Consider the following 13,004-nt stretch of genomic DNA (forward strand, 5'->3'; position numbering starts at 1 on the left):
GTGGCATGTCATTTCTTATGATTTTTGTTGATATTAATATGGATTAATATGGAGATTTATTCATTCATTTTCTTTTTTTGGCTTAGTCCCTTTATTAATCTGGGGTCGCCACAGTGGAATGAATCGTCAACTTATGCAGCACGTTTTACAAAACAGATGCTCTTCCAGCTGCAACCCATCTCTGGAAAACATCCATACACACTCATACACTATGGACAGTTTAGCTTACCCAATTCACCTGTACTGCATGTTTTTGGACAGTGGGGGAAACCGGAGCACCCGAAGGAAACCCACGCCAACACGGGGAGAAGATGCAAACTCCATACAGAAATGCCATGGTTCGAACCATGACCTTCTTGCTGTGAGGCGATCATGCTACCTACTGCGCCACTGTGATGCCGCAAAACTATAACCATGACACCATTTTTAGATTATTTGAACTTTTTAAATAAACTAATCAGGTTTTAACTTATTTTTAAATAATACATTTATGCAAATAAAGATAATTTTGTCAGATTCCTCATAAAACCATACATAAATTAATCAGGTTTCAACTTATTTTTTTTAAGTCATGCAAATTTTAACTTGATGTTTTAAGTCCATTTAATTCAAGTTAACTTAACTGAAGTGAAATTAAGTATAAAAAAAAAATAAGAAAACAACACCATTTTCAGTGTATTGATTGACCGAAGATTGCTTTAAAAATAAATGCCAATAACAATAGAGAGAGAGATTGACAGTCAGGTTGTTAAAGTTAAAACAATTTTTTTTTTTTCATAACGAAACTGATTTTTAGAAACAACAACAACAACAACTAAAAAAAACCTTTAAAGACAGGCTTGTCGTGAGCTCTATGGGTTTGAGTCGAAAACCACGCTAAACCATTTGCAAAAACATTTAGATAAATTCCATAGATACAAATAATACCAATAAATAAACTGTTTTATATTTGTGCATTATTTTGTGTCATTTGCAGTGCTTTGTAGTTCTTTTGCTTTTTTCTTTTATTAGATATTAATATATTATTCAAATTAAACTCAATCCACTGATGTCTGTTAAAGCTGTTGGGTTTGCTTCACAATTTGTAAAGTTTTAATTAATACATTTAATCAAATAAAATGGATACATTTAATCAAATAAAATGAACAGATGCGGCTGATAAAGCAGGCACTAATGCACTCAATGAAAGCTAAATTTAGCTTTTTAACATTGTTGTCAGGAGCTCATCATTTTCCATTTTAATTTAATTATGTTTTGCAGACATTTCAATGCATTTTCTTCTATTTGGCAATCTGACCGCATAATAATTACAAAATCAGAGGCCAGCAATCATGGTGTGCCTTTTGATGTCAACAACAACAACATAAAAAAAGAATAAGTGAAGCATTTTCTCCTCCCTTAAATAAAACAAGACTATTATTGTGCTGTCCTAGTTGTATTTCATTCCCTATTGTCCATAGCTCACCATTTTTTTGGCTGCAACCCACCAGTTGAGAACCACTGCTTAATGCTTACTGAAAAAGTTGTGCGTGACTATAAATAATAAATAGAAACAGTTGCATATTTGTATTGCTTTCTGAGCGTATTCATTGTGTAGTAGTTAAAACACAGCTTTTGTTCTACGATGTAAGAAATGCTGGGTTCCAGACAATTGATAAGTGTCGGGACAACATGATGGAAATAAGTTAGCTTATAAGTTTTAGCAAATTTAAGTGTATTGTACATAAAACACTAATGTTGTCTCCTTTAAAGAATTTACAGAAGAATTGTGTTGTTTCATTCAGTCATTCATTTTCGGCTTAATCTTTTTATTTATCACAGCAGACTGAACCACCAACTTATCCAGCATGTTTTACACAGCGGATGCCATAACCCATCACAAAGCGAAATCACAGATCTATAAAATACAAATCCAGAAAATGAGAGAATTTGATATGTAAATATTGGAAAGGAGATTTTATTTTCAGGCAAAATTTCTAGGTCACCGATTAAATTTAAGAATTACGATTTCTTAGTGGACTCCACGTAGATTTCGAAGATTTCATTACAACAAATTGTATTTCTTTAGAAAGCCAAATATGTATTTCTTTCTTTTTCTCTCTCCTCTTTTGTTTAAATCTAAATTTGGGTAAAGAGTAGACAAATCTAACCACTGGTTTCACTTTATAAACAACACTTAAAACCAGGCAGTTTGGTTTGTCCCAGAGATGGGTTGCAGCTGGAAGGGCATCCGCTGCATAAAACATATGCTGGATAAGTTGGGGACCCCAGATTAATAAAGGGACTAAGCCGACAAGAAAATTAATGAATAAAAAGATCTTTATATTTATAATATCAGATTGAAGCAAACAGATCTCAATATTTACAAAAATTCACAAGATTATGTCAATTTGACTTTCCAAATACTTACCTATTACAAATATTTATCTATTACACTGTTAAAAAATCCTAACACAAAAACAATTACATTGTCCCTAAAAATAAAACCAAGAATTGTGTTGATTTATTCATACATTCAATTTCCTTTGGCTTAGTCCTTTTATTTATGAATCGCCAACTTATCCAACATACAGTGTATCCGGAAAGTTTTCATGGCGCTTCACTTTTTCCACATTTTGTTGTTACAGCCTTATTCCAAAATGTATTAAATTAATTTATTTCCTCAGTTCCAAACACCATACCCCATAATGACAAAAAATAAAAAAAACCTGAGAAATCACATGTATGCTATAAAGCTCTAAATTGAGCTCAGGTACATTCTGTTTTCATTGATCATTCTTGAGATGTTTCAGCAGCTTCATTGGAGTTCACCTGTGGTAAATTCAGTTGATTGGACATTTGAAAAGGCATACACCTGTCTATATAAGGCCCCAGGGTTGACAGTGCATGTCAAAGCACAAACTAAGCATGACGACAAAGGAATTGTCTGTAGACCTCCGAGACAGGATTGTCTCGAGGCACAAGGCTGGGGAAGGTTACAGAAAAATTTCTGCTGCTCTGAAAGTTCCAATGAGCACAGCGCCCTCCATCATCCATAAGTGGAAGATGTTTGGAACCACCAGTACTCTTCCTAGAGCTGGCCGGCCATCTAAGCTGAGTGATTGGGGGAGAAGGGCCTTAGTCAGGGAGGTGATCAATAACTCAATGGTCACTCTGTCTGAGCTCCAGGGTTCTTCTGTAGAGAGAGGAAAGAACCTTACAGAAGGACAACCATCTGTGCAGCAATCCACCAATCAGGCCTGTATGGTAGAGTGGCCAGACAGAGCCACTCCACATCTGGAATTTGCCAAAAAGGAATCTGAAGGACTCTCAGACCATAAGAAACATTCTCTGGGCTGATGAGCATGCCAGGCATTACGTTTGGAGGAAACCAGGCACCGCTCATGACCAGGCTAATATCAGCCCTACAGTGAAGCTTGGTGGTGGCAGCATCATGCTGTGGGGATGTTTTTCAGCAGCAGGAACTGGAAGACTATTCAGGATGGAGGGAAAGATGAATGCAGCAATGTACAGAGACATCCTGAATGAAAACCTGCTTCAGAATGCTCTTGACCTCAGACTGGGGCGACGGTTCATCTTCCAGCAGGACAATGACCCAAAGGACACAGCTAAAATATCAATAGAGTGGCTTCACAACAACTCGATGAATGTCCTTGAGTGGCCCAGCCAGAGCCCAGACCTAAATCCTATTGAACATCTCTGGAGAGATCTGAAAATGGCTCTACACCATCGCTTCCCATCCAACCTGAAAGAGCTTGAGAGGTACTGCAAAGAGAAAAAATTGAGAAAAAATTCCCAAAGTCAGGTGTGCTAAGCTTGTGGCATCATATTCAAAAAGGCTTGAGGCTGTAATTGTTGTCAAAGGTGTATCAGCAAAGTGTTGAGCAAAGGCTGTGAATGCTTATATATATGAATTTTTTCAGTTTTTTATTTTTAATAAATTTGCAACAATTTAAAAAATATTTATCAATTATTTATTTATTAATATTTTTGACATTGTCATTATGGGGTATTGTGTGTAGAATTTTGGGGAAATAAATAATTGAATCCATTTTGGAATAAGGCCGTAACGTAAAAAAATGTGGAAAAAGTGAAGCGCTATGAATACTTTCCGGATGCACTGTATGTTATACTCGGTGGATGCCCTTCCAGCTGCAACCTAGTACTGGGAAACATCCATACACACTCATTCACACAACAGCCAATTTAGTTTATGCAATTCCCCTATCCCACATTTCTTTGGACTGTGGGGGAAATCGTAGCACCCAGAGGAAACTTACTCCAACATGAGAAGAACATGCAAACTCGACACAGAAATGCCAACTGGCTGAGCCAGGACTTGAACCAGCAACCTTCTTGCTGTGAGGCGACAGTGCTAACCACTGAGCCACCGTGTTGCCATGTTTTTTTAGCTTATTTTAAATAAGCACTTTAAACAAATGACATTTATTTTTTGTGAAAGCAGCCGTAAGATTGTTGTAAAATCAAGAATTTTCTCAGCTGCTTGTTAGAAGAGTTCAAAAAGGCCGAAGTGCAGCAGTGACAAAATTTCCGCCTTTCCTCTTCCTGAAGTTTGGGCCCGTCTCTTTCATGGCCGTGTTCTTTTCTGGATCTCATATACTCTTACACCATTTCCACCTACTTTGTTTATGAGGCTTTGATCCACAATATTCTAGGCTAAGTTACACCCATGCTCTGCAAGGTGAACCTGTCGGCATTGTTCCCAACGGGAACCCAATACTCGTGGAGTCTTTCCTCTCTCCTCTCAAAAAAACGTCTCTCTTTAGTAACAGAATTCTCCAAAGATGCTGAACAAAAGGTCACGCACAAAGACACAATTTTATGCTCCTTTAATGAGTCAAATTTGCTACCTCTGCACTCACTTAAAGATACTTTGGCAGATAACGGCGCATTATCAAAACCCTTCGTCAATAAAGGGTGTAACTCGCTGAATGCTGTTAAAGTGTAAATGCACCACGTGGGCGACCCGTGTGTATATATATATGCGTTTAGATATCTATGTACATCTTTCGGCCTAATCTTTTGATGTTTCCTGTTTATGAATGGACTGAAAGCTGCACATTGTAAGGAAGAATAAAGAGCCGCGGAGGTGTCTGCATTATATCTGTTAAAGAGACTCTCAGAGACATGAATGTGGGGCACTGATTCATTGTGTCCTCACGGTTGCCTCATTCAGACTTTCATGGAAGCCTTTTGTCCTAAATCTTAAGATCCATCCATTTAAATTCACGTCCGACAATGCTCTCGTAGATGCTTAATATGCGTTTGTGGAGTGGCGGCTTGGCTTTGGTGAAATCGCTTTCATAAATGGATGATTTGGACGGGATTTGCTGGATTGCTTATTTATTTATTTTGTCTTTTTTATACAATCGATATCTCATTGCAGGGAGATATTGTAATGTGTAACCTTTACCCACTATGTTTTATTCATCTTCAGAGGAAAACGTGGGATGCGGAGGCCTGAACTACAATGAAATGTAATAATCAAAAGGCACAAATTAGTTTGGCTGTAAATTCATTAGTTCTAGCTGCAGTGTTTTACACTAGGTTGGTGAAACCTCTTGAAATGCTTGTTATAATGCTTCAAAATGACTTGAAACATTCGTCCAGGATTTCTTTTGTTCTGCAACGAGACCCAACATAATCATATAAAGGTGTCTAGGACAGCTTTATCAAATATTAATGCCTGATAGTATGATGTCAAGGTTGGTGGATGATAAAAACAACTGGAGGATTATAATAGCCGTTCTGACCAATATTTTAGGTTATCTTTGACCTTTGTATGTATATATATATATATATATATATATATATATATATATATATATATATATATATATATATATATATATAATGTATGTATGTATATATTAAAAACCACCAAATTTGAGAACAAATAAGCTTTACATTGATGTACGGTTAGTTAGGAAGTTACAACATTTAATTGAGATACAATTAAAATAAAATCTGAAATAAATCTTGACGAAAATTGCCTTTAAATTTGTCCAAATTGAGCATATTACTAATCAAAAATTAAGCTTTGATGTATTTATGATAGGAAATGTACTAAATATCTTCATGGATTGTTCCTCGCCACTGTCGCCTCTTGCTTGGTTTGGGATTTGTAGAGCTGCAGATCAATGGATTCGCTCTTCAGTGTTTGGACTTTCAGCAGTGAAAATTAAACCACACTGAACTGAAATAAACTGAACTTCAACTCTGAAAACTGGACTGACAGTTTCAATTTACTAGGGCGTTTATGTTTTAACACATTGTAAAAGTGCTATAGAAATAAAGATTAATTGAACTGAACATGATTTGTACTTAACAATCAAATTATTTTTGCATAAAATAACAATCAATAATGTCTGACACTTGCAGTGTATTTTTGGCTACTTCTATAAACATTCCTGTGCAACATAAGGCTGGTTTTGTGGTCCAGATTCCAATATATCAATAAAATAAATAATATAACATTTCTTCCCAATTATAATATTGTCATTTAGAAATTCTTTTATTCCAGAAATTAACAATTGTCAGATATAACAAATGTTTTTAATTTGTCATGACTGAATATATTAATAAAATATTAATCCATGTCGGTTCATTCCATTGTGGCAGCCCAGATTAAAAAAGGGGCTAAGCCGAAAATAAAATAAATGAATAATTAATCTATATATTAATAATCAATATATTGATTTCTTAACTCCTATGAAGAAAAAAAGAAAACAAAATGATATTGTGTTGTCTAAAAATGAACACACACAGATTTTTGTAAATTACACCATTCATTCATTTTCTTTTCGGCTTAGTCCCTTTATTAATCAGGGGTCACCACAGCGGAATGAACCGTCAACTTATCCAGCATATGTTTTACACAGCGGATGCCCTTCCAGCTGCAGCCCATCACTGGGAAACATCCATACACATTAATTCACACTCATACACTACGGACAATTTTAGCTTAGCCCATAGGCTGTGGAGAAAAAACAAATCACCTGGAGGAAACCCACGCAAACACGGGGAAAAGATGCAAACTCCACACAGAAATGCCAACTAAACCAGCCGAGGCTCGAACCAGTGACCCTCTTGATGTGAGGCAAATGTGCTACCCACTGTGCCACTGTGATACCTAAATTACACCATGTCTAACTATAATATGACCTGTATTTTACTGTAGAACCAACACAATCTCACGGCAATTCGTAACTTTTTGCTTTAGAGGCTAATTCATTTGAATTTGTACAATCTAATGTGTACAATTTAGTACGATTTGCTCATCACCCAATGACAGTTGGGGTTAAGGGTGGGGTTGGGTGCCACTTCTCCTTTTTAAAATCGTACATTTTTGTACGACTGAACTTGTACGAATTTGTACGCATTAGCCATTAAACTGTCAAAACGTAAAATACTTACGTTTCCTCGTGAGATCAGGCTGTAGAACAGTTATGCAGTATGTTACTGTACTTTAAAGTTGCATTGTGAAAATGACTGTATTTACTGTCGTTTATAACAGAGATATATTCACAAACGAATCCCTCCCTTTATTACAATCAGAAGTGAAAGTGGGAGAGGGGGTGTGTTTCAGGACACGCATTAGACCAAATTTAACAGGGAGGGTGGATTATACATTTCCATGCACACAAACACACACTCTTTGTCGGCAATGCTGTGCGGTCACTTATCCATCGTAGAAATGTGATGTCAAATTATAATTTTTGTAATTTAAAAAAATATTTGCATACTGACCACTGGGAAAACTCCCGATAATAAATACTGTATATGTATATATGTGTACACTGTAAAACCCAACAGTCAATTTTATCAAATGAAATGAGTGAAGTTAACTCAAAATTGACTGAAACTTCATTCTACTCATTTGAAAAAAGTTTTGAACTCAGTGTTGAAGGTATTGAGTTAATGAAACACCTCATTACTTAACTTAAATAGAGAAAGTTCACAGTACCCATATAGATTGTTTTTCTTTTTAACTCAAATGTTTTGTAGCAATCGGTTTCCTCAAACAGTTTGAGTTGCCTTAACTTACCGGGTTTTACAGTACTCAGTTGGTTTGAGTTCTCTTCATTTATAAGGTTTTTAGTGCTCAAATTGTTTCATTTACTCGAATGGATTAGGTTCACAGTACTCATTAGGATCAGTTTTTGAACTTAAATGGTTTGAGTTACCTTAAATTTTTGGGTTTTACAGTGTATATATCTCTGGCTCTGGATGGACAGTCCTCCACTGCACCTTGGTCCCGCATTCATTTCAAAGGAGCGCTACCCTGTACTAAAATGGCGGCTCTATTGACGCATTCCTTCCAATAGACAACAACAGGGTAGGCAACATCTAATGTAAATTTCAATGCTGTAAATGTAAATACAGTACTCTTGCTGATTTACAATAAGTTACTGTAGATGGTACAGGAAATTGTTAACAGTGTAATACAAATTTTGCTATTTTGACCAGTGGTTATTTTATACTCTGTGTCATAAAATTAATATGAAGCCCAATGGTTCTGGATATATTTTATGAGACTCCTCCATCTTTTTTGGCATGCCTTTGACATTACACATATAAGAGAACACTATACTCAGCATTAAGTGTGGATTTTACACATACAGTTGAAGTCAGAATGATTAGCCCCACTTTAATTTTGTTGTTAAATATTTTCCAAATGATGTTTAACAGAGCAAGGAATTGTCACAGGATGTCTGATAATATTTTTTCTTCTAGTGAAAGTCTTATTTGTTTTATTTCGGCTAGAATAAAAGCTGTTTTTAATTTTTTAAACACCATTTTAAGGACAAAATTATTAGGCCCTAAGCTATATTTTTTCGATAGTCTACAGAACAATCATTATACAATGACTTACCCAATTACCCTAACCTGCCTTAACCTTATTAACCTAGTGAAGCCTTTAAATGTCACTTTAAGCTGTATAGAAGTGTCTTGAAAATAGCTAGAGAATATTATTTACTGTCATCATGGCAAAGATAAAATAATTCAGTTATTAGAAATGAGTTATTAAAACTATTATTTTAAAAAAATGTGTTTAAAAAAATATTCTCTCCATTAAACAGAAGTTGTGGGAAAAATAAAGAGGGTGGCTAATAATTCAGGGAGGCTAATAATTCTGACTTCAACTGTATATCATCCATACTTTGTCCACGGGTGACAGTTTTCAAAACAACTCCCCCATATTTGCTTTGTTTTGTTTTTTTCTATCATTATTGAATTAGGCCTACCTCGTGTGTGTGTGTAAAGCAAAGTATGTCACAAAGCGTGCACGAATTTGTAGCTTGTGCTTTGAAAGAAACACATCAAGTCATGTATAAAATGTGCTTTTATTTCTCCGAAAAGCCACATCTCTTAGCATCGCTCGCTCTCCTGGGACCGGAGACCTCGGCGAGACCTCTTTCCCTTCAGTGAAAAAAACAATAGCACAACCGATGCTGGTGTATTTTAAGGTTTTTTACTTAGCCTCGATCACCTCTGTGGCTCTTAGTGAGCCTTGACAGTGCTCGAAGCTCTCCAGGCGCTCAAAGCGTTCCCTACAGACCCGCGCAACATACATGATGCCATGAAAGCATGTAGAGTAGAGCTGCCGTGTCGACCTGTCAGTCAGGAGTCAGACGCCGCTAACAGTTGAAATGCTGGAAGTGTTCAAGCACACACACACACAGCGCTCTCGCTCTGTTTAACGCCAGGCTGTGTGTCAGAAGAGACTCCAGCGAACAAAAGCAAGCCAAGCCCACGTGTGTCACGCAAAAGCAGCTAATGCTCGCGTTTTATCTCCTGATAAAGAGAAAATAAAGCATAATATGGATTAATAATGCATGCCGAGTTCACAGCACCCCCTGTCTTGTTTGTATCCGCGCGGTAAATACGTCGGATGATGTTTACAGAGGAAGCCGCGCACCTGGCTTTAAAGGTTAAATCAAATCCGAGTCAAAGAGGGGCGAACTTCAAGTTTGTCCCCCGAGGAAAGGCAGAAAGGTAAAGAGAATTAAGACGCATGCTGTTTCTGCTAGGGAGGAAACTTTTGCTGGCAACCACGACAGGCCCTGTCGATTCACACCCGCTGCAGATTCAATTCACATCTTTCCAGTCACTTCCAGCAGCCAAATGGGATAAACGTGCTGCCGGCTGTTTGCTGATTAGCTTCAGATATCAAATTTGAGGCAGGGTAAAATGCTGAAAAACACCTGCGAGTCAACTAGGCCAGAAAGCGTTTAGCTTCCTACAAATTATTTGCTGCGTCGACGGTTTTTAGTGATTTTTGTTAGGGGGGAAAAACTGCTAAACAAGGCAATAAGGCGAAACATGGAGACAGGAAGTCTGGTATGCAAAATGGCCTATGGATGGATGCATTTTAGCATTTTACTCAGCATTTTTCTATAATTTTTCAGTTTTATCGCACACTATTAGAGATAAAGCTACAAACTTGTGCATATTGGTACCTAATGCAGGGGTGTCCAAACTTTTTTGTATGAAAAGCCAAAAACCAAATATCATTGAGAGTCGTGGGCTGTATACCAAATTATTTTACATTCAAGAGTTCACTCTTAGCTGATGATTAATTATAAAGCTTGTTGCCTGAGCTCATAAAATCCTCGAGCTTGGGGCTCCCTCCCGTTTGCAAGGCGAGAGGGGAGTTTGAGCTCAGGTAGATCTTGAGAACTCTTCTGCTGTAGTAGCTAATAAACAGATAGTGATTGCTCTTAAGACAAAACTACTTACTAGGAGCATGTCTATAGTGCCTATTTGGATTAGTCGATTAACTTAAGTTGTAACTAGGGAACTTGGGGAAAACCCATGTGAGCATGATGAAAACGTGTAAACTCCGCACAAAAACGTCGGCTGGCTTAGTAAGGACTAGAACCAGTGACGTTCTTGCTGTGAGGCAACAGTGCTAACCACTGGGCCACCGTGCCACCCATCTAGGAAAGGAGGAGGAGTAGTGGTGGAAGTAAGGATTCTTCAAAATAAAGATGGCTGTTATATGGAACTTTGGGTATTTATATTGGTTTAGGAATCGTCTGATCGATCGATTGGTGAATCATAGATTAAATATTACGGGACCGGCTGCAAGCAATCATAAGCACGTGATCCTCTCGAAATTAGTTTATCAATAATCTTCACTTTAAGTTGCCATTGGTAATTTTGTAATTTAATTAATATTATTTTAAAATAAATAGAAAACATTATTTTAAATCATATTATCTAATGCAGTATAACTTTTTAAATGATTCATTATTGCAATGAAAACATAAACAATCACATTTATAACACAGTGGAGTTCAATGCTAAATACGCTAGTCAAACAGAATCTGCCTTTGACTTGATTTGCTCACCAAAGTCTCTGCATTGTCGGGTGGAAATATGTACATTAAAACAAAATCTGATTCATTTACACCATTTAATTGAAACATTTATCTTCAGTTAGCTTTAAATAATAAAACAAACTAAGACTTACATTAAATTTGAACTGACGAAAGGATTTCCATGATAAAAAATTGACGAAAATCTTGAAGGGATTCCCATCATTCTCTCTCTCTTCTCAGATGGGATGGCGGGCCAAATCAAAGGTTAACAAGGGGCAACTTTGGCCAGCAGGCCCTAGTTTGTGCATCTCTGACCTAATGAGTCCATATCGGAAGCGTAAAAGTAAACATTAGTATCAAAAGTGTAGATAGTAGTACCTAAAAAGTACAGAAAGTGTATTTTTAAAAAGCTTTATATATATATATATATATATATATATATATATATATATATATATATATATATATATATATATATATATATATATATATATATATACACACACACACAGTTGAAGTCAGAATTATTAGCCCCCATTTGATTTTTTTTTTCTTTTTTAAATATTTCCCAAATGATGTTTAACAGAGCAAAGAAATTTTCACAGTATGTCTGATAATATTTTTCTTCTGGAGAAAGTCTTATTTGTTTTATTTCGGCAAGAATAAAAGCAGTTTTTAAATTTTTTAAAAACCATTTTAAGGACAAAATTATTAGCCCCTTTAAGCTAATTTTATTTTCGATAATCTACAGAACTAATCATCATTGTGCAATAACTTGCCTGATTTCCCTAACCTGCCTAGTTAGCCTAATTAACTTAACTTAAGTTTTAAGTAAAAAAAAAAACTAACTTAGGCCAGCACGGTGGCTTAGCGGTTAGCACTGTGGCCTCACAGCAAGAAGGTCGCTGGTTTGAGTCAGTTGGCATTTCTGTGTGGAGTTGGCATGTTCTCCCCATGTTTGCGTGGGTTTACTCCGGGTGCTCCGGTTTCACCCACGGTCCAAAGACATGCGCTATAGGTGAATTGGGTAAACAAAATTGGCCTTAGTGTATGAGTGTGTGTGAATGTGAGAGTGTATGGGTGTTTCCCAGTACAGGGTTGCGGCTGGAAAGGCATCCGCTGCATAAAACATATGCTGGAATAATTGTCGGTTCAATCCACTGTGGCGACCCCTGATAAATAAAAGACTAAGATGAAGGAAAATGAATAAAAAAACTAACTCAGCATTTATACACTGCTACTGTCTGATCACTTGAAGAGCTTCGTTTGTAAGTTGCTCTGGATAAAAGTGTCTCCTAAATGAATAGATTTAAATGTAAATGCACTGAAATTCTTAAAGAGGCTGTTTTTTTTGTTATATTTTACGATTGAATTTCTATAATTTTCTGAAATATATAATATTATATGGGCAGCACGGGGGCTCAGTGCTTAGCACTGTCACATCACAACAAGAAGGTCGCTGGTTTGAGCCCTGGCTGGGTCAGTTGGTATTTCTGTGTAAAGTTCTGGTGCTTCAATTTCCCCCACAGTCCAAAGACATGCGTGGATGAGCTAAATTGGCCGTAGTGTATGTGTGTGTGAAAATGAGAGTGTATGAGCGTTTCCCAGTGCTGGATTGCAGCTGGAAGCGCATCCACTGTGTAAAAATATGCCAAA

Source organism: Danio rerio, chromosome 12 (genome assembly GCF_049306965.1).
Source record: "Danio rerio strain Tuebingen ecotype United States chromosome 12, GRCz12tu, whole genome shotgun sequence".
Taxonomy (NCBI): domain Eukaryota; kingdom Metazoa; phylum Chordata; class Actinopteri; order Cypriniformes; family Danionidae; genus Danio; species Danio rerio.